Source organism: Lineus longissimus, chromosome 7, assembly GCF_910592395.1.
Source record: "Lineus longissimus chromosome 7, tnLinLong1.2, whole genome shotgun sequence".
Classification (NCBI taxonomy): domain Eukaryota; kingdom Metazoa; phylum Nemertea; class Pilidiophora; order Heteronemertea; family Lineidae; genus Lineus; species Lineus longissimus.
The window spans coordinates 4,571,931-4,595,283 of record NC_088314.1 but is presented as its reverse complement, the minus strand read 5'-3'; the positions used below and the strand labels follow the sequence as shown (position 1 = coordinate 4,595,283).

General features: G+C 39.8%; 1 long non-coding RNA gene across 5 annotated transcripts; it reads right to left on the bottom strand.

The window, feature by feature from the left end:
- Positions 1–339: 339 nt before the first annotated feature.
- On the bottom strand, positions 340–16,652 carry LOC135491481 (uncharacterized). Of its 5 annotated transcripts, none has more exons than XR_010447834.1 (8): positions 16,518–16,652; positions 10,593–10,647; positions 9,907–9,966; positions 8,483–9,169; positions 7,965–8,065; positions 6,218–6,460; positions 5,669–5,921; positions 340–2,288 (listed from the first exon to the last, which is right to left on the bottom strand). It is a non-coding gene; the product is annotated as an uncharacterized LOC135491481 (long non-coding RNA). The 5 variants fall into 5 exon arrangements; XR_010447835.1 differs by lacking the exon at positions 16,518–16,652 and adding an exon at positions 11,502–11,598; XR_010447836.1 differs by lacking the exon at positions 16,518–16,652 and adding an exon at positions 10,975–10,992.
- Between the last annotated feature and the right edge of the window lie 6,701 nt (positions 16,653–23,353).

The window sequence follows — 23,353 nt, the reverse complement described above, 5'->3', positions numbered from 1 at the left end:
GATTGTGGCCATCTGCACTTGGTGATATGAATTCATAATCATACTGGTGAAAAACCATTCAATGTGAAAGTAATTTAGGTGATCTGAGAAATATGGATTCACACTAATGATCGTAAACCATTCAATGTGAATTCAATGTACATACAACGACTGTGGTCATCTGATAGATTTGGATTCATACTAGTGATAACCCATTCAGTGTATCACACGCTGAACATCCCATCATTGGGTCACCAGTTTGTTGGTTTAAATGCATTACCATATTTAAAACAATACTAGTTGAAGTGTCGCAGCACCACCAGGCAAGTAAAGGAGAAAAGCAAATTTAAATCATTTTCTTTTGACAATTATTTATTGTTGCACATTCCAAGAATTATTCTCACATGGCAACTCGAAAAGTAGGAGGAAAACCGTTTCAACGGGAGAAAACCTACGCAATTAGAGTGAGTCGTAAACTCCATCACACAGGTGACAGGCACAGCGCTTCCGACCATAATGACTTCATACATGTACATTACATCGATCATAGTCACTGTGCCACTCCAACGCCCATTAAAGGACGAGACATGGAGATAATTGTACTATCACACATGTTCTCCTCCTTTAAAATGTCCAAAAAAGACACTGCTGAATAGAGATCTTACAGGAGATGACTCAATAATTCCAACAATGAGCTGGTACTTAACCTCTGCATACATTTATTATGTCCCTATACATTCTATACAACTTTTAGCTATTGTACATGTATTAAAACCTATTGTGTATGACTTCAGGAGAGCCATGTTCAGCGAACAATAGGTTAGGTCACTGCTCTCATTAATCCATGACTAAACAGGTTTAGGGTCCAATTTGAATAACAAAAGAACCACATTTCTCATGGCCAGGAACTGCCAATTAGCATGACAAAAGGAGCAGAGGTGACATGTATTTGTATGACAAAAGAGGTAGCTTTGAACTGGCAAGACTGGATGTTGGTCTGCCAGGGTTTTTTTTCAAGTTGAGTCTTAGATCTCTTTTATTTTACTTACAAGATTTACATGCATTACAAATATAATTACAAACATACATGTATATGACAATATAAAACGTCTTACAAGTTGACGTTACACTTTTCTCAAATCATTCAGTACCAAGTCCAATAAAAATGTTCTTGATGGGGCAAAATGATATCTTTCATAACCTGCAGAACATGATAATTATGCTCTTGCAATGAAAGTCTTCTTGAATCGAAACAAAGAAAAAGGCTAAGATTCTTTCCTGTGAGACCGCTATAGGTAGGATCAAGAACCAGTCTTTTTCTGATAAGTTTCAATAAAACAATAGTTTTATTGACACATTTCTATTTTAATAGTTTAATATCTTAATATTGACTATTTTAAAACAATTGTTTTATTTATAAAGCTTATCAGTTAAATTGGTGAAAAGATGTTTTGTATCCCGAGATTTTTTTGTTCACGGGTATTGATTAAAAAGTGACGAGGAAATAAAAATTCACTAAATTTGTGTTGTTGGTCAGTTGTCTCTAGTATGAAAGTATGAAAGACACTGAGCAACTGAGCCAGCCAATGATACAAAGGATCTTTGGCGCCTGGGCCCAGGTGGTGTTTAAATGCCAGTGGATTCTGTGGTACTGAAGAGATCAAGAAACAGTAAAAAGGCCTACAGTTCCATCAAGACACACATGTTCATTCGCTTTGCCTGGGGTTAGAGCAAAGCGATTGTCATGTGAACCCCATGTCTCATGTGATGGACATAATCAAATACAATATCTGATGAATTAGGTGATTTTTAAAGCAGAAAGATATTTTTTCCTTGAAACAAATCTGAAGCAGCGGGTAGGGTCCCAAAGTACCTTACCCTAGGCTATTGTGAATGTTTTGTTTGGGTGCCAAGTAATACCCAGTTGGCTGTCCTGTTAGCCAGATCATCCCCTCCACAATTTGATTTTCCTTATCAATCTTGCTTGAAAATAATTTCTGGGCTTGTGACAGGCCCTGGTTCCCCCTGGTTACCTTATTACACCCTCCCTTCATTTTCTTAACTCTTCTTTAAAATTATACGATTTTGAGCCATGGCAAGAGTTTGTCATTGCCCGAAAGAAGGCAAATAATTGCCTTATCGCAATCAGAAAATAAATTATCAGGATTTTTATCAAATCACCTTTCAATCAGATATTGCAATAAAAGGGTAAGGCCTATGGTGACAAAACTCCTTGACGGCGACGGGAGCATGGTAGAGATGTGCTGGCTTAGCAACATCCTCCTCCCTTCTGTGGGATGGCTCATCTCCTGAAAAGAAACAGACAACATAATATTATATTTGTAGGTACACACCATCATCAGAAAAATATATGATGCACTAGAATGCATTAGTTTCCACAATAGTGAGGTTAAGATCAGTACAGAAATAATAAAGCAACAACTTTATCCATTTCGTTACCATGAGGTAAAAAAATATTTTAAATGCAAAATGTACGCAAATGCAAAACTTATGATTAGATTTGATGATTGGGGAATTGTTTGCAATCTCAGCCCAATGCACGGGTTACTCAGTGAGTTGCCCTAAAATTAACTGCAGTTGGTAAGAGGGGGGAGGGGGGCATTCAAATGTTCCATGTTACATCATCAATGAGCTGCTCTTCTTTCCACAATGTCATCAAATGAGCCAATCTCAGAAAATCTGGTTGCTTATACTGAGAACACATCAGTAGATCCAAGAGATGGGATCCGGGATCCAATTAGGATGAATTGAAGTAATGGACTGCCCCGGGAGTGTAGGGCGTGACAGAAGAACTTTTGAGCAATATTCTATACCTTAGGCGACTGTAATCATATATATGTCAATAAAGTTGTTGTTTTTTGTTACCATTCAAACCTTAACCTCACAAATGAATATCTCAAACACAGCATGAAGTGGTCCATGTGCTCACCTGGGTTCCTACAGTGAAGGGTCATTATTTGATATGTGATGTCAAGAAGAAGAGGTAATCAAAGTTTGCCATCAGTGGCCAAGTGATGATTTTCACGAATAGAGAGGGGTTTCCTCAAGTTTGAATGCCAGACATGTAAGCCTAAGAACCATATTAGACCAAAAATTTGCTTGGGAAGGAGATCTTTCCTATTGTGCATAGTTTCAGGTTCAAAGGCCCCACTCAGTGGTTAAAAAACTCGCCCTGCTGATGGACAAAAGTGTTCATCTCTGAGTTCTTTGACCTTGGTGACCTTGACAAGGAGGTCAATCAAATCAAAGCCTGACTGGAAAAATATGTTTCATCATCAGATACAAAGAAGCGAGAATTTGACCATTGTCAAGGAGAAGTAGCTGGTTTTGTGTTTTTTACATTCCCCCTCCCCGTGGCCAATGGAACCAAAATTCAGTCTGGAAGGAGAGCTTGCCTTTTGTTGTACACTGTGTAGACACTATTTAGCCTGTTTTGGTGCATCTGTTTCACATGCTGACATAGGCCTGTTGCACGTAATAAAGGCCTTTTGTACAGGTGCCCTTCAACTGGCTAAATAGCGTCTCCACACAGTATGTTCAAAGGCCAAGTGGTTACAAAATGTGCCCTACCAAAGGACGAAACATTGGAATTTCGAACCTTGACACCGTGACCTTGAAAGTAGATCAAATATAAAACCCTTCTGATACATTATGTCTCTTCCTCAGTTACACACACAACAGAAATTTCTTGAGAATCTGACTATTTCTTAAGAGTTAGACCGCTTTTTGTGTTTTCAAATTTTGCCCCTTGGTGGCCAAACTAAGAATTAGATCGAAGCAAAATTTGGTCTGGAAGGAGATCTTGCCCAGTGCGAAGTTTATGGACCGATTCATAGACCAGGCAGTTATGAAACGTGGCCTGCTGACGGACAGCTACTACAAAAGATGACAAAAGATCACTTTCAACTACAGTTTTCATTGTAAATCCAGAAAAATTTCTATGGCCAGCAAAGTGGTTCCCTTTCTGGAGAGTGATTTGAAAACTTTACCTTCCCGCATTTTGAGTTTTTTCAGACCTACTTAGGTGGACATGTGGTGGCCTCTTACATCGTCAAATGGTATGAAAACTATGCAATTGAAAGGCCTGCACAGTCTATGGAGCAAGCACTGAAGGACCGCATATGGCAGCAGCAGTGACACAGCCACATTAAACAAAGGTCGTGTTAGGCCTTGAAATTACATTAGAGACGATAAGAGATCATTCCGCTAACACTAACGCTAAGCACTGAAGGACCGCATATGGCAGCAGCAGTGACACAGCCACATTAAACAAAGGTCGTGTTAGGCCTTGAAATTACATTAGAGACGATAAGAGATCATTCCGCTAACACTAACGCTACCATTTTTTATGGTTTTGTTTGGTGTAATTACAATTGGAAAATGAAATGGCCAGGGGCCATTGTGCTCATTGTCTAGATATTTGGTTGTTAGGAATTCATCCTGGTTAAGAAACATGCTACATGGTATAAGTCAAACCAAAGTCGGTATGACATGTGATGTATCGTTGCTTGGAGTACCTACCACAAAAAAATCATCGAAAACAAGTCACTAATAAGCGAGATATTGCACTTGTTACCTTTTTTGTTTCGGCCTCCTGGTGGCCAAGTCAAGAATCAGATCGGATCAAAAATTAGTGTCAGAGGTAACATGTGATAGGGAGTCATGTGCACCAAATTTCAAGTTCATAGCTTTAGCGGTACACTCAAACAGCCAATTCTGTGACCTTGAAAACTAGGTCAGATCAAACACCCATAGGATATGTGATGTATCCTTACTAGGAGAACCTGCCATAAAAATATCATCGAAAACAAATCACTAATAAGCGAGATATTGCACCTTTTACCTTTTTTAGTTTTGGTCCCCTGGTTGCCAAGTCGAGAATCAGATCCGACCATATTCGGTGTAAGCGATTATACGACGTAGGGAGTCATTTGTAACAAATTTCAAGTTCATAGCTTTTGCGGTTAAGAAACGTGCCATAGTTACACTCAAACGGCCAATTTACGCCATTTGACCTCTGTGACCTTAAAAATCAGGTCAATCAAAAACCTGTATGATATGTGATGTATCCTTAAATTTTATGGTAGGGTGTCCTACACCCTACCTATGGGGAGCCAAAAATAATGTTGGCGGTGAAATAGCATATGTTTTCTAAACCTGAAATACATGATTTGATGCGATAACTCTAAAAATAGTTATATCGTTATTGTGTTAGCGGAAGAATCCCTTATCTTCTCATTGCTGGCAGTGGCAGGTTCACCGGTCTGCAGACAATTAGAAATGATGCGGTGAAGGTGCATTGTTTTTTCTACATTTCTTAAGATCAAAAGGGATCATGTACAACACTGAAAATTTTGAGAAAACTTCAAAGGAGGGATCAAATTACTTCAAATTCTCAAATTTCTGGTAATTTTTACAAATGTGGTGAACTTTCCAAAAATATCATCAGGACTCTCAGCACTGCTTCGATCAACAACAGACACAAATCTGTCCCTCCTTGAGGTCAGATATAAGCTGCAAACTTCTCAATATCAGAGGTCTGATCAATCTAAGAAGTTTTCTCTTTTACAACATTTTTAATTGTTCACAATCCCTAAATAAGGCTAAAGGCTACACCAAAGCAATCCAATGACATAGAAAGTAGAAATAGATTTTTTTATATTGTTACCTTATGAGATGGCATCCTTCCATATGTAAGAGATGAGCTGGCTCCATGGTGGCTGCTTGATATGGCGTCACATTACATAACGAGAAGGGCTCTATGTCCTTAGAGTCATCAGAGTCCCCTTAGAGCATCATTTCGATTGTCATTAAAGTCTATTCGAATGACACACGATGTAAGTGTCCACCGCCGATATCCCTGAGCGAGACGATTCCATCCATTGAATCTACACGACTCTCAGGCCCTCATCCAAGCATGGCTGGAAAACAAAATATCAAGGTCAATCCATTGTTTACCAACACTAAATCTTGAGCCATTTCGATTGAATTACTGCTTGCCTGTCCAAAGACATTTATGACCACGCCTTTTCAAGAGGTTTTAGTTCAGTAGTGCCTAACTGCAGGAATGCAATGAAGATTAGCACAGCCTTTTTTTCAGACGCAATCTTCAGAATGCCATTAAACACAACCCAGAGCAAAGGAAATATCTTTTTACTGGAAAACAGCTTTAGGGCGAATCATAATATTGAATTTTATGTACACCACTTTATCTTACTGTATACGCTTTGAATCCTTCCTCATACAACATCTGCCAGGAAGATCCCCATGAAGGTCAATAAGGCTGTCTTCCCCAAATTGTCGATGGATGGGTATGAAGGCATCTTATCATGGGGCGAAGTGTTGGAATCTGTTGCTTTCTGGGTCTTTGAGAGTCGTTCTTGCTTCAGTACGCATCGTAGATCGTGGTGGAAGTCATTGGGTCAACTCAACAGCCATCATCTCCAGTCATCTGCATAGCCTAGAAAACAGTAAAAACATTTATTCAATACACGGTATTCTCTACATAGATTGAAGCCAAAAGAAACTAAATATTTTTTATTCATTTGGGGAGATGGTCATCACTTTCAGTGTCAAGTTTTGTTTTTGCCAAACTTTCCGGCTTTACTGTTTTCAATGAAAGTGGTCAGGTTTTTTTCTAAATTTTCTGTTTTTTGTGCTTTGCCAAATGGAGTTGACTTCGGTTGACAAGCTATTATTGGAGCAACATTTCGATTGGCCTTCCTTGGAATTTTTAACGAGCGGCGTAACTATACATTGATGTTAGTTCAAAATTAACATAATCTGTCCTATCAATTTGCCTTTCTTTCAGCAGGACTTCAACTTCAACATCTTACGATATCAACAATGTTGCAATTTTAATCTTATGCACCGGCATCAGTTGGGGCTCTATATGTACCTGTTGTCAATGAATGTCACTATAGCACATCTCTTAACCAAAGTTCGATGTGGAGAGGGCCATTTTTATTCAGCGTATTGCCACCACATTAATTATTAAGGGGAAAAGATGCCTCTTGGCAAATTTTCCCACCCAAACGACAAACTACAGTCCAGATTTGATTCCAAATGTGGCCACCAGGGGCAAAGGTTAAAAAATCATCAATGAATTCAAAGCACCCATCATGTACGAGTCCATTTTGTTCCATGTCGACAGGTCAGCACAATGGCCCTGGTCGTTTCATTTTCTAAAACGTCATTGGTTGACGTTTTTTTTCCTGTGGAAAAATGCTGATCAGCCACACTCTTTGACAGGCATAAATCGTCATGATTCCTGGCCAATTTCATTTGTTGAAGACTGAGGCTTCAGTTTTTAGTAATAATAAGGGGGTAGAGGGTTCACAGGAAAGAAACAAATTATTTTGGCTTCAGTCTATTTGGGATGATTCCTAAGTATAAGTTGACATCAATTTCAATGACGCCCTTCAAGTTCTACTTCTTTTTTAATCATTTTTCTTTGATTGACTTCTATTCTTTGGTCGTCAATGTTCAGATCGAAATTTCAGCTTTAAAACCAACTTTGTTCTACGAAGAAAATTCTCAAGTTGGCTACCTCTATAAAAGTAAGAACGCTCGACGTTTGTTTGGTTTTGACTGATAACATAACAATGACCACGATGTCACTGCAAGCATGTGACAATGAAAGTGAGGATTTTGAATAAAAGAGTAAAGTTACCAATGCTTGCATCCTCCTCTAAACCCTCCTTTTTATATCCATGCTTATGTCTGATATTGCTAATAACCATACATAAGATGTAGCTCATGATTTGTCCAACTAATCAAGATGCCCATTTTGCTGTTACTTGAGCACTCTCGTTTAGGTGGTCTCACTCGGGGATAAAAGTTCATGACTTGGCCACCAGGTTGCGGAGACATGAAAAGTGATTTTTTTTCCCCTCCTTAACGACTGGTTGGAAAGTTTGTTTCATGAGGAGATATAATATCAACCAGGACTAAGTGATGCTCACCCTGTAGACTGCAACATCGTCTTTTGTGTCCCTTATCCTTGTGTCCCTTGTCCTTGTGTCCCTTGTCCTTGTGGCCCTTGTACAATGTTGGCTCGGGCTGCCTAAAAAGAATCATATTTTTTGTTGAGGGGTTTATCTAATTTCTGCGAGTTTCTACTGCATGCTGCCTTCACAGTGAATCTGATTTAAAACTGTTTTCCAGAGAGCACTCTCCGGAACACGAATTGGCTACTCCACTTTCGAAATGGCTGCACCACACTTGCCTAATGCGCATGCAATTCGATTTGAAAAGTGCAATCCTTGCCGTGTATTGTAGTAACGTGCCTTTCACGGATGAATGTCCCTGCTCTTTCTTGTAATTAGAAGATAATCAAGACAGGAACAAGCTAGTGTGCATGCCCTCTGTTTTGATACGTATTAACGCCCATACTACACATTTCACTCTTTTTGGAGTAATTTTAACATCTTTGTAATGTTTCTTTTAATCCAGATGTAACTGAGGACTAAGTGATGCTTACCCTGTATGGCTCTAACATTGGCAGCAACATATCCTTGGGGTCCATCCAGTGTCTTCTCGGCTGACAAGCTGGAGGCCGGCTCTCCTTCTTCATCGCCGTCTTGTCGATTTCAGGGGGTGTATATTATTAGCTTTGTGAGGCACAAGGAGGTCAAGGACACTGTTGTTATTCAAAGAGCCCAATGTCTTCGTCATATGTACTAAACTGGTTTAGCACAAGTCCCACACGGACACGCCTGACATTTCGTCCGACGAAATTCCGCAGGTTAACAACAGGCCTATTCCCCAGTCATTCCATCCCCCTCGAGATCAGGTAGGGGATCGCTGGCCAGCTATTGCTTACTATTGTTAACAGTCGTAAGACTTATCCCGCCAACACTCTAAAACAAGGGGACCAATTGAATGACTAGCGACACGCAACCGTCTATTGCCCCCATCAATCAACCACAATGACTCAAGGGGATCACGTTCCTTGAACCTAAGTCCATGTCATCACCGTCGAAACTTAGATGTGGACCGTGGAACAAAGTGGCAAGCATGCCTGGGACCCAGCCACCGCGCTTTGGACGAGAGATGAGATAGACTCAAGTCGCCGGTCACGATAACCAAATACACCAAGCGTATAGCTTGAATCGAACCCGATCTATCATCGTCAATGGTCACCTGGCCTGGCCTGGACAACTGAAAGCTGAATAGGTTAAAATAGATGATAAGCAGGAAACACGAATAACAACTACACTAACTAGATAACTACGATAACTACTCTAACAACTATACTAGCTAGATAACTACGATAATTACTCTTAACAACTAAACAACAATAGCTACAAAACTAGCACAACAGTCACACTTCCAGCACTCACTACAGTGACTAGAGTCCCTCCTCCCCCCAAGACCTCCCACACCCTTTTTCAATCCCATCTCACACAGACACACACACACCCACACAACATCTTACTATGGTTACACCTTTTGAATAACTGCCCGATTTGCAGATAGAAAATTAGAAGTGTCACTGTCAATTCATTTAATTTTCTTTTAATTACATTGACCAAAATATGATTTAGTAGTGGCTATATGATGTTTGCACCGAATATATTACTGCATTTTATAAACATTTCTTTGGGTAAAAATGTTTTATTTTGAATATGCAAAATATAAATAAGTTGAAAGTTTTAATATCTTTGATCTCTTAGCATAATAAAGTTGCAATGGGGATAACAGTTAGATGTGTTTCGTAATGTGCATTCTTTACGCCAAAATAAATCGTTTCATTCTTTTTCCATATATCTCGCAGATTATTAGTCTGTAATTTTTTTCACTGCCTTGAGGCCCTGTGGGAGTCAAGTTACAGGTTTATTTTACCAACGATAACACAGATTTGACAGTGGCACCTCTTTTGACAAGTCAGACGAGTATACCTACCCTTCTTCTTGGAAATCAAACGAGAATCTTCGAATGCAATTGCCGACAAGGTTGTGTCATCTGAAATCACAAATTGGCACAAATGTGTAATTACAGCACTACTAGTACAGTATAATCATTACTTACACTAAATTCCTAAAAATTATAGTTGAATTATATCTCTCAATTTTTAAATTATTTGCCTTCCTTTGAGAGAGGTTGACCTTATTCCTTTGTATTTATGGAAATAAATGTGGGTTGTTCATGGTATATCCACATTAGGAACCAATCAGATTGCATCACAGCTTCCAACATGGCCTCCTGACGCATGACCAGATAGGTGGGATTCTTCTGTTTTGACCAAGAAGTGGACACCATGAAAAAGTTCTGTGGTGGCCAGATTGCATAAATAATTTGAGCAAGCTGTTTTCCCCTTCTTAGAACCAGTAAAAGTCTGATAAAGAAGGGTTCTGAGAGGGAAGGTCTCTCTCCATTCAGCTTATTAGAAAATCATTTAATTTTTCATGCTTTCACTGAACACAATTCAGTGGGGATAAATTTGAATAGCTTTTCAACCCAAATCAGAATATCATAGAGGTTGTGGAGTCATGTTGTGCATGCGCATACAATTTCTGTATATTTAGCCATTTGACAGCTTGGCACCCTATTGACTGATCGGGCATATCATAACCTAATGGTATACATACCCTTGCAAATCATAGAAGATCCTTCAGTTGCAATTGCCGAGAGGGTTTGAAGCATCTGTAAAGATAAATTGGCACAGATACATAATAACGGCAATTCTACAAGAAGTCATGAAATTAGCACCTAAAAATGATGGCTGAAATAAATTTCTCATTTTCATTCAGGGTTTCCCTAGACGTATGTGCACTTCTTTCTTTCTTTTGTATTGTTTTTTCATCTCTTGAAATTCTTGAGTAGGATATTATCTACATACAATGTACACCCAGAGTAGTAAAAGTAAATTGACCCCATTTGACATCTGTGACCTTGAAAAGGAGGTCAGATAAACATCTGTATCTTTGAGTAGTCACCATGAAAATTAAAACAGTTAAAAGCCACATTTACTTTTCAAGTTAATCAGGAATATTATCAATACTGATCAGAACTCGACGGGCATAAATTACGCCATGCTCTATTGTGCGAAAGCTGGAAAATCTTTCAACCCCGCACACAGCTGCCAAATCATTCTCCAAGCGTCGTCAATGGTGATCAACATTGCCAAGGCTATTGCAGTAATTTAGTATTGGAGACCAGGTTGAAAATTTAGTTGTTTTTTGGCCCATAGATGTCTCCTATGCGAGTAAGCCATTGTTATGCGGAACGAGCGTGGATTACATTAAATAGGCCAGATACCTCTCAAAAAGTCAATTCATTTCTAAACAAAAGCGTCTTCAGTCATTTAAACAAGTTAAAAGTTTTTGAATGTATTGTCCTCAGATCTGCAAGTGATCTCTGTATTGAAACCTGCATATTGGGTCACAAGGCAGTGCATTTTCCCGCCAAAAAAACCAAAGAAAAGTTGTGCTTTCTTCCAAAATCTCTTTTGCCTGTAAAACGAGATAATGTCAAGATTCAGTCACGGTGATACCCACCTTTAAGAACATTGATGCTATACAACGATAATTTTGCTATTTCAGAATGTTGAAATTAGTCAAAATTGGAGATAGTTCTTTTTGGAAGAACCATGTATGTACACCCTGCTAGAACGAATGTTCTGCCTGCACTGCATGCTTGAATCAAGCATTGGAATATAAAATGTGACAGGTAGTGGTTTTATGTAACATGCCCAAACTTTCTTTCAAGGTTGACAGAGTCTATTGTTGCCTAAGATAACCAAACAAAGGTGTCAGATGTAATGAGCCAAGATAAAATGGTAATGGGATTGGCCATAAGCCATAAATGAATAACCTTTTTATTTGATTATTATGGATTGGATCTATAGAAAAATCGCACAGGGTGTTAAACAGACAGCACAGTTGCTAGTTTTTCCTAAAACAGTTTCTTGCAATGAAAACTGGTAGAAAAAAGTGGTGACCTTACTGGATACGCATACATGTTAAACCGCAGTAGCGCTTCTCAGAAAGCCTTCAGCTTTTCTGCTGCGCGCTCATAATTTTTTTGTTGAATTTATGGAATAAATGAAACGGCCAGGGGCCATTGTGCTCACCGTCTAGATATTTGGTGGTTAGGAAATCATCCTGGTGAAAAAAATTCTTTATGTACAGTATACAGGTCAAACCAAAGTCGGTATGACATGTGATGTATCGTTGCTTGGAGTACCTACCATAAAAATATCATCGAAAAAACAAGTCACTGACAAGCGAGATATTGCACTTTTTAGGTTTTTTAGTTTTTGCCTCCTGGTGGTCAAGTTGAGAATCAGATCAAATCGAAATTCGATGTCCGAGGTTACACGATGTAGGGAGTCATGAGTACCAGATTTTCAAGTTCATAGCTTCAGCGGTTAAGAAACGTGCCATAGTTACACTCAAATGGCTAATTTACGCAATTTGACCTCTCTGACCTCGAAAATTAGGTCAAATCAGAAACTTGTAGGATATGTGATGTATCCTTGGTAGGAGAACCTACCATAAAAATTTTTACCGAAAATGAGTACCTCATAAAAGAAATATAACACTTTTTAGGTTTCCGCTGTTGCATGGCCCACCTGGCCATTGGCCAAGTCAAGAATCAGATCGGACCAAAATTCAGTGTCAGAGGTCACCTGACCTGCGGGTACAAAGTTTCAAGATCTTTCCTGCCTGCACACCAAGATCCGAGTTCACATCACCCCGTTATTATTATTAAGACGTGACGTCATTTCCAATTCTCATCACATTTGCATGGTAGTCAAGTGCCATCAGCGTGACGTCGGAAAAATCGATTATCAGCATCAAGCGATAGATCCTACCTCCAGGAACTGCTTTACTACAGATTCATGCACTTGATTGGGAACAACGTTTACATAGTGTTGGCTGTCGTCATGTCACAATGCATTGCAGCTCGACGGTTTTACATTACTGTATGGTGACGTGATGCGACGTCTTCGTAAACGTTATTCCCAATCAAGTGCATGAATCTATAGTGCATTGTTCCGCGTGGAAAGATTCAATGCGCGCGGACGTGGACAGCTGTTCCTTGGGTCAAATTTGAGTCAACATTGGAAAGGCGCAATAATTCACTATAGACACCCTGCGAAAATAAATTTCGGCCATATTGAAACGATCCTTTTCACCGCTTTTCACAGGCAATGTTTGTTTACCATGGAATCCTTACTAAATTTGAGAAAAGTTTGTGTGTTTGTTTGCTCATATCTCCCATACCGAATGGCTGGCGACCCCAGATTTTGCATGTAGCATTTAACGGGTCCCGAAAGTGTCCTTACGAAGCCCGATTTTTGAATTTCAAACTAACATCCGATATAACGCTGTTTATTGGTTTTATCGGAGCAACTGCAGAATAGCCGGGACACTCTGTGCTAAATGATAGGAATGTGTACATAATGTACAGAGGGACAGAGTGTACATAATGTACAGAGCTACTACTGTCCCGGCTATTCTGCAGTTAGGCCACAAAAAGTTGTAAAGTTATGTAAATAAGCTTCCTTATATGGAACTAGTGACGTCACACAGTAGTTTGTAATTTCGCTACAGATGTCACTACTGCGCTCGGTTGTAAGACGATTCAATCTCTTTAATATTGTCGAGTGTCTGTAGACATGCATGGCTTTACCCATGCATGTGTTCCGCGCATTTTACCGATCTGCGCTATCTTAAGATTGCGCTGCGCATTCTTAGGATCCTATAATTGCGCGGCAATCTCGAGATCGCGCAAGGGAGTTGGGGGGTCTGGTGATGATGGTCAGTAAATATTGGTCAAAGTGTCATAGTGAGATCTGTTCACATTATTAAAGGCATGGCCGCCTTAGCGGCTTCTGAGATGATGGTCAGTATAAAATATTGGTCAAAGTGTCATAGTGAGATCTGTTCACATTATTAAAGGCATGGCCGCCTTAGCAGCTTCTGAGATGATGGTCAGTATAAAATATTGGTCAAAGTGTCATAGTGAGATCTGTTCACATTATCAAAGGCATGGCTGCATTAATTACCTACCACTGCTAATTAGGCTTCTGAGATGATGATATGTTCATATTTGACTTGACACAAGCCAATTTTAGCACTTACTAATTATCATGATTAATATTCATTGATAATTTTTGGTGAAATGATCACTATGACAGAACGCTAATTTACATATAATTACCAATTACCAATTATCAATTATCATTAATTGGTGAATAAACTAAGTTCCATGACAATATTGTGCGACTGTAAGTGTAAATATCATAAACATTGTATTGTGTAATCATATATATCAAGGAAATGTAAATACTATTGGGATGTTATTATAAATAAAATAATTATAAACGTATAATAAAATCTTAGTTATAGATGTATCTCTTTATTCATTAAGTAAATCCGGATGCAAGATTACAACCAAATGTACTTTATCAATCATTAATTTTCAAAAGCATTGCTCTCAGGTTGGATGTCCATCAGTAAGCTGTGTTAGGGGATAACCTGAAATATAAAACAGTATTTATAATGAGAAGATAACATAAAACCTTACATGTAGGCCTAAGTGTCTCCCTTCTCAAACGAATGCCTGAGCATGGAGGTATCTTAATAATACCTCCATGGCCTGCAGTTATCTTAATAATACCTCCATGGCCTGAGGTATGGCCTGAGGTACAAATACAAATCAACCACTCGACAGTCAACTTTGGCCGGTATTAAATTAATTTACTTTCAGCATCCCATAGACAGTCACATGACAGTAATGCGACTGTTGGTGTAGCAAAAAATTAGGTGAAAAATAAAGCTACCAATGGCAATGCAAAGCTGAACATGTAAAAGTATCATCATCTCTAAAATGCGCAATCGGCAAAAAGCGCACGCTCACCCTTGCGCGATCTCGAGATTGCCGCGCAATTAAACGATCCTAAGAATGCGCAGCGCAATCTTAAGATGGCGCTAATCGGTAATTAGCGCGGAACGAGACAAGACCACTAATGAATATTCATAGGTTGGAGGGTCCAGGCCTATCTATTAGACGAGGGCATGTTTTTTACTCTCAAGTACATATTTGGAGAGGTATTGAAAAAATATTTGTTGTGGCAAGTCTACAGATATAAAGAAATTATTTGATGAAAAAATTAATTTCGAATTTTGCTAATTGGGTAATAGGGGGCGTGTTTTGAGTTTTTTCTGCCAGTTGGCTGAAAAGAGTGGAAATATCAAAGTCTGTCTAATTTGTCGATTAAAAAAAAATTTCCGTGGTCAATCACCATTTTATTTTTCACCATTTACTTGCCCGACTGTCCGGAATAACATAATCTAAATTTCAGATTCACAACACCACGCGTTCTTTGATGCGTCGCGGTCAAACATTGACAATTTAACTGCTAAAAGGCTTAAAAAATCAATTGTGGTCTTGTCTCTATTTACACTACATTTTGGGTCAATATAGTGAAAAATTTGAATGTGCTCAAATCACTCTAATTCATTTAGAATATTGTATTGCTGATGATTTAAGGTCAAAACAAGCTAAAATAATGAGAAAAAAACTTAATTTGACCCAAATAAGAGTCAACCTAACCCCGGTCTAAGTTCGGTTTCATTTTTACAAGTCTTGTTGTGTTGCCATTCATTTTGTAATTTCTTTGAAACTACTTAGGCCTTGATTCTGAAAGTTGTGCCCTAAGCAGCAAAGATATTCCTAAATCACATCCTTAAGTTTCAGCTCCATAGCTTGCTTATTCTGGCCAGGGCAGGTCTTTGAATTTGGTGCTGTTGGGTGCAAAATCATGACTTTTTGTCGATTTTGTCCTCTTTCGTCGCTTTGGCACAGTTGTACCACTCTTTGAAATGTCTCTCATTTCTCCAAAAATGTCAAGATATGACTTTCCTTTGTTGGAGAGTTGTGGGATGTCATGTACATTAGTTTGAAAAAAATCTCAAAATGTTAACCCCTGAAATGTACCTTCATTGAGACAAGACCACTAATGAATATTCATAGGTTGGAGGGTCCAGGCCTATCTATTAGACGAGGGCATGTTTTTTACTCTCAAGTACATATTTGGAGAGGTATTGAAAAAATATTTGTTGTGGCAAGTCTACAGATATAAAGAAATTATTTGATGAAAAAATTAATTTCGAATTTTGCTAATTGGGTAATAGGGGGCGTGTTTTGAGTTTTTTCTGCCAGTTGGCTGAAAAGAGTGGAAATATCAAAGTCTGTCTAATTTGTCGATTAAAAAAAAATTTCCGTGGTCAATCACCATTTTATTTTTCACCATTTACTTGCCCGACTGTCCGGAATAACATAATCTAAATTTCAGATTCACAACACCACGCGTTCTTTGATGCGTCGCGGTCAAACATTGACAATTTAACTGCTAAAAGGCTTAAAAAATCAATTGTGGTCTTGTCTCGAACACATGCATGCACGCGATACTGATATGTGCATTGAACAGTGATTCCACTTTGATTCATTTTTTCTGGCATGTGAACACGAAATAATGATACTTCACAGATTTCTATACGTACCTATGTTTATTATCTTGCAAACTAATGAACTTTGAACAGTTTATTCATGAGCACTTAAAAGTTTATAGTGAAACCCATCCCACTTCTAGCGTGCGGGAGCCATGCTTGTTGGCGATGCTTGTTGGCTGATCATCCTTCGTCCCACAATTCCGTGGTACGGGCTCGTTTTGGGATTTGTCGTAACTACGTCACTGGGGCTGAAGTCTATTAATAGATGGGGATGACCATGGCGTAGGTCTCGTAAGGGAGTTTTTCCCAAATGTACGCGATGATGCCGTGCCCCATTAACATTAACTATTTTAAAATGCGTTTCGAAAGTGATTGCATGAGGAAAACCCATTTGTGTCGTATATCACTGGAAACCCCCGATTCCCCTGATTCTGCAGGATGTTAAATCAGGCATTTTATTTTCTTTAAATAAATCATAAGCGTCGCATTTGCTCCTAGCTCTGATCTGTTCACCATCCCAAAAGGCAATATTGCCAATTAGGTCGGACAATCACTAAAAACCCCAAATATTATACATTTCTTGAATAATTTTTACAGTGACCATTCTCCCGTGAAAGAGAGTTGCTTACGCTACACAAAAAAAAAAAAATCGAGGGTCAACCCTTGAACTTTTGAGATATGTTGAATTTTCCACAAATCAGCAATAAACGCACCAAATGGCACTGGACGGCATTTTAACACGGGGCCGACGCACATCCAAAGTTCAATGTACACATACGTCGGCAACAACTGTAAAATTGCGTAGTTTCTTGTTAGCCGCCTATTTGAGTAGTGCTTCAGGTTTTAAAAACTCAAAAAAACATGTCTTTGCCAAAACAACTGCTAAATCAACGGTTTATCGCCATTTCGCCTACAATCATTTCGCCTACAGCCATTTCGCCAACCAAACATGCCATTTCGCCTACCGTCATTTCGCCTACAGCCATTTCGCCTACCTGCCATTTCGCCTATTTCTCATTTCGCCTACTTGCCATTTCGTCTACCTGCCATTTCGCCTACCCGCTATTTCGCCTACTCGCCATTTTGCCTACTGCCATTTCGCCTACATACAGAAAATGCCATTTCACATAATTCTGAATATATTTGTTTTAAATCCTCCATATTGATACCAGTATCAGTAAAAAATATAAGTTATCAGGCCTTATACCTACTGTTGCAGAGGATTTGCAAATCCACCACATTTATTTGGTATCTGTCAAAAATATATGTTTGGTCCTATGTGGGCCTACTGTAGCAGTGGATTGTATCCCATTTCCCTTTTAGAGTCCCATCATAGAGGGATTGTATGCCATTTCCCTCTTAGAGTCCCATCATCATACACTAATTTGTTGTTGTTCAAGCTCTAATTTGGTTACTGGATTAATTACTGGATTAATTGGATCACTATAAAGTGTGTCACACAACAAAAGCAAACTAACTAATTTTCTGCTAATGTATAGTGACCGTACTCCTATCTGCCAGCTAAAAATTTGCCTCAAACCACCTCTGTTCAATACAAATATCCAGAAAGTCCTAGTTTCCTTCCAATTCATAAAAAAACAAAAATAGCAGTAAAAGTAGGCGAAGTGGCTAGTAGGCGAAAAGACAAGTTGGCAAAATGGCTAGTAAGCGAATTGACAAGTAGGCGAAATGGCTAGTAGGCGAAATGGCTAATAGGCGAAATGGTTATAGGCGAAATGGCTGTAGGCGAAATGATTGTAGGCGAAATGGCTGTAGGCGAAATGATTGTAGGCGAAATGGCGATACACCAAATCAACACTGGCATACTGTGAGGACCAAGAAATGAATGATTTTAGGAACTACGGTTAGGGCTTGGCCGCGCATGAATATAAAAAACTTCCCTAATGAGACCGTACACAGCTGCGCATTGTGTACATAGTGCATGGGTGGTGTAACGTGAAAGATAGTCCCTCAAATCATAGAGTCCTTCACAAATGTCTTTGATTGTTTATTGCTTCTCATGCAGGACCTGTACATCTTGACCACCAAGTTTTTTGCATCTGATATCAAGATTTAACCCGGGCTGAGTTTAAAGAGAGTATAAGGCCATTAGATTCAGGATGGCTGCAACTACTGTGTTAACAGTAGGGGGCCTAAGGGCATGGGATTGATTAATCCGGTTCACCGTCCACCTCTCGCATGGGTTCAGAGTGTACTCAAAAATTTTTCATTATTATTCAAAAAGTTATTCATTTTATTGTTGCCATTATTTTGTTTATTCCAACAATCTTTTCAGTGGTTCATCTACGGTGGCCCATAGAGGACATGCGTTTATTTTCAATATAATAGAAAATTTTCTTTTTACAATGCGTTTTTTTTCTCTCGAATTACAACCGCCGTCGGATTTATTTCTCACCGCCGAAAAAATAATTTCCACCGCCGGGTAAAAAATAATAATTCCCACCACCGCGGTGGAAATAATATCCACCGCGGTGGAAATAATATCCACCCGGTGTCAATAACGAATTAGCTCCCGCGGTGGATATTATTTCCACCGCGGTGGTGGGAATTATTATTTTTTACCCGGCGGTGGAAATTATTTTTTCGGCGGTGAGAAATAAATCCGACGGCGGTTGTAATTCGAGAGAAAAAAAAAACGCATTGTAAAAAGAAAAATTTTCTATTATATTGAAAATAAACGCATGTCCTCTATGGGCCACCGCATTCATCTTTACCTAAACTGATTGAAAAACACAATAAAAACTTGATGACTCATGTTGATGACTGACCCGATTTCCGTTTACTGGAAGTTGCCGAATCGCGTGTTTTGACAAGTAAATCAGACTGTAATTCGATACTGAATAATAAAAATGTGAAAAAAAACCTCATCATCTTTTCAAATCTCTCAGACGGTAAACCGGATTAATCATTCCCATGGCCAAAGGGCACTTAGGGCCTCATTACAGGTTCAGTATGTTTCAAAAAATGAACGGTTGAGGATTGCTCCGAAGTAATCTTTGCTATCGAGCTCGTTCATTGGTCTGCTTTCAGATAGATCTGCTCGTGCTGCCCCTGGCTCTGGGTGTAACAGCATTGTTATCTCGTCAGGTCTGGTTGTGACAGTATCTGCAATCTCATCAGGTCTGGTTGTGCCAGCGTCTCCTGTCTATCAGGGCTGGTTGTGACAGCATATGCTGTATTATGAGGTCTGGTTGTGGCAGCATGTTATGGTATGGTTGTTTGCAGTATTTGCTGTCTCTTCAGGTCTGGTGTTCTGATTTCATGCAATCCCTTGATGAAAATGATCAGTATTCACCATGTGAAAATGAGACACAGTTTTCTTAAGCGTGGAGACAAGGTCCACCCTGTAGAAACAGGGTGCACTACGTTGGGAGAGTACACATCTAGATCAGACATGCAGAGTACGCATAGTGAAGGGGCATGGCACATCCAGCAAAGACTTGGTATACTCCCTGGCAACATGGCGAGCAATGAAGGGGAGTGCACATCCAGAAGAGATATTGTGCACTACTGTCTCATTGGCCGAAAGTCATTTCTGCAGGTAACAATATAGAGCGACGGTAAAATACACAGGCCCGTTGCGGTGGAAAACAGAAGTGTCCTCGTTTTTCACTTTCGCTCCGATATCTTTGAACAGGGTGACAAGTTTATGTACTACAGGGTGGCCCAGAATTAATTTCTCTCACACAATATACACACACAATAGAATTCTACTGTGCAAGGGATCAAAACCTTTCTGGGCCATCCTGTAGAGTTTCGTGAGTTTCCTCATCAGCCTCAGGTAGGCCAATGATTTTGACAGGACCTCAGTTGGCGCCATCTGAGCTAAAAAAGTGGAACTACGCGATTGCTTAAAATTAAAAATTGCCTCATTGTGAGGTGGAAATTATCCCCCTTGTTAGGAGGGGAACGGGGGACGAATTATTCCATGAACCCCAAACATGGTACTGCCGACCGTTGCCGGCCACAGCGTCTCTTTGCTCCGAACTTAACTTACTGGGTAGGACCCTTATATGCAGTACAAATTCTCGCTGCATTACTCCTGTGTGGACGTTTCATGTGCGTACTATGTAGTATGGCTGGCCAACGGTAGGGGAGCCAGGAGCGGGCTCCGGACGCAATTAAATCTGCGATAGGGTCCGTGCACATTCTGTATACATACATTTTCGTGATTTAAAAAAAAATCAATGCTGGGAGTTTCATCAAACTTTGCAGAAGTGTAGTACTATATCTTGTCAATGTCATAAGTGAATTTGAAAAAGTTCCAATGATTCTAAATTATCTTATTAGCGTTTTCATGAGACATGTCAGAATTTGACACACGCCGACAGGCGACACGGCCCGTCACGGGGCCGTGTTTTTGACTGTTTATCCCATCTGCCATGTTTCAGGCCCTCTAAAACGCGAAACAGCCTGCAATGGCCCTCTGTCCTCTCGCAGGCATTACCTCCCCCCCCCCCCCCCCCCCCCGATTACCCCTCCACATACAAGTATAAACCCCGGGAGTACCCACGGACGTTGAGAAAGCAAGTTTAAAAATAATGGGTAAAATGCCCCTGCTGGTCTCAACTTGTCACAATCTTGTCCATTGACAATACAAAGTTATCTTTGTGTGTGGGCAGGAAGCCAGTAATAGTTAAGCTATCAATTTTAATTGCGAAACACAAACTCGTTTGACACCGTTCCCACCATCTCTCGGAGCGTGTGGAGAATAACGAAAGGTTACCCTTATCGGATCAAATAATGTTAGACCTTAGAGTAACTACACTGGGTTACTCTAAGGTTAGACCAAATTCCAGAGCGGCTCTATAGTCTCCAGGCCCATCGTATTCTTGGCACAACTTCGCCGATATCGGACCGATATCACGCCGATGAGTAAAACGACATAAAGGGCACTCAGACTTGGGCCTCTATCCTTCCTATTGACCTGGTCACATTATAGGTTCAGTATGTTTCAAAACATGAACGCGGATTGAGGATTGCTCCGAAGTAATCTTTGCTATCGAGCTCGGATTTTATGCAATCCCTTTATGAAAATGATCAGGTATTCACCATGTGAAAATGAGACACATTTTTCCTAAGGGAGGAGACAATAGGGCCACCCTGTAGAAACAAGGTGCACTACGTTGGGAGAGTACACATCTAGATCAGACCATGGAGGTATTGTCTTAATAATACCTCCATGATCAGACAGAGTACGCATAGTGAATGGGGCATGGCACAGCCAGCAGAGACTCAGTACACTCTCTGGCAACATTGCTATGGCCGTTTTTACAGGTTAAGTTGTATTCATTGTTATTTTGAAAACGCCTGCCAAAATTCTTATGTCTGTTTGTTGTCGAAAAGAGTCTATGTTTTATGAATAAAAAAGTTGTGTCCTGTACATGTATTCTGTCATTAGAATCCTGTCGTTGCATCTGCTTTAAATATTTCGTTGCCTTAAAAGAGGACAACGTTAAGTCGGTGAATTGGTTTGGATGGAGATGACCCTTACGAAAAAGATCTCGGATTCACAATGGTAAAATCGGAGTTTACCATGCTCACCATTGTGAATGTAGAATTTACCATGCTCACCATGTTAAAATATTTCCCAATTTACCATGGTGAAATTGAGACACTTTTTTCCTAAGGGATCAAGAAATTATTTGATTTGGGAGGGCATTATGTCTTGTATGTCTCCCTGACGAGACCATGTCACAACCAATCGGCTACAATGTCCAAGATCTGAATAGTTACCAGGCGGCTTCACTCGTTCTAGACGCTGTCACAACCAAGCTGATGACAGTAGCTGTTACAATTCTGATTTTACGACGGCGAAATGTTGAATTGACCATGGCGAATTCAGATTTTACTACGGTGATTCAAGATCTTTTTCGTTAGGGTAGGCCCTTGTGCCTGCAGTATAGAAGGGACCGCTAGGTTGTACCTGTCTTCACAAGCATGGTGAGATGATAGCTCATTCTAATGCAGTAGGCCTTGGTGTGCATGTCGTCCAGAGCACAGTGAGATGTCAGCTCAGTCCAAGGTAGTCGGCCCAGATGAGGCAAGGCTGTTGTTGTATTTGCACAGGTTACAAACGTAATAAGTCCTGAATTTGCCTTCTAGAGAGAGAGAGAGAGAGAGAGAGAGAAGAGAGCGATAGAGAGTTATTCCAGTCTCCCGAGTATTTTATAATCACGTGCACGAATCGTCATCCCGACGAACTATTTTATCAATTATGACTTTGGTGTGTATAATTTTGTGAAGCAGTGTTAGAATAAAGGATCCGGACGTTAGAAGGCAAATTCAGGACTTATTACGTTTGTAACCTGTGCAAATACAACACTGTGAATGTATTTCAGAAAATTGTGAGATGTTAGATTGGACAACGTGAGTGTCTTTGGTGTCATGAGTGCCTTACATGTACATGTTTTCTTTGCTTATTTAGATATGATTATCTGTTTCCGAACATGATGATAAACTGTGTGCTGCACTTACGGTAGTCAATTCATTCTGCATCCACAATCAATCATTTGTGCTTGTCTTCACCTCCTGACCTTAACAAGAGCGTGTTGCCACAGGCAATGCAGCTGCAGCTGCAGAGGGGTCCGAGTCCAGCCTGTTTTAATCTCGGCTCCCATTTATAGCATGTTCCCTTGAGTCCCCTGTGAAAAAGTAGCTGAGCCAATGACAAGTCCAGAGGAAGACTAATATCTTAATGTTGCAAAAATGACTACTTGGTACGCCATTCAATCACAATGATCTAGCCCATGCCCACCTTGTCGGTGTCCATCTCTTGGCAACTTTGAAGACATCGTACATCATACTCATTCTGATACTGATATCTTGGACATCAACATTGAAATTCCGAGCATGACTGTCCATTG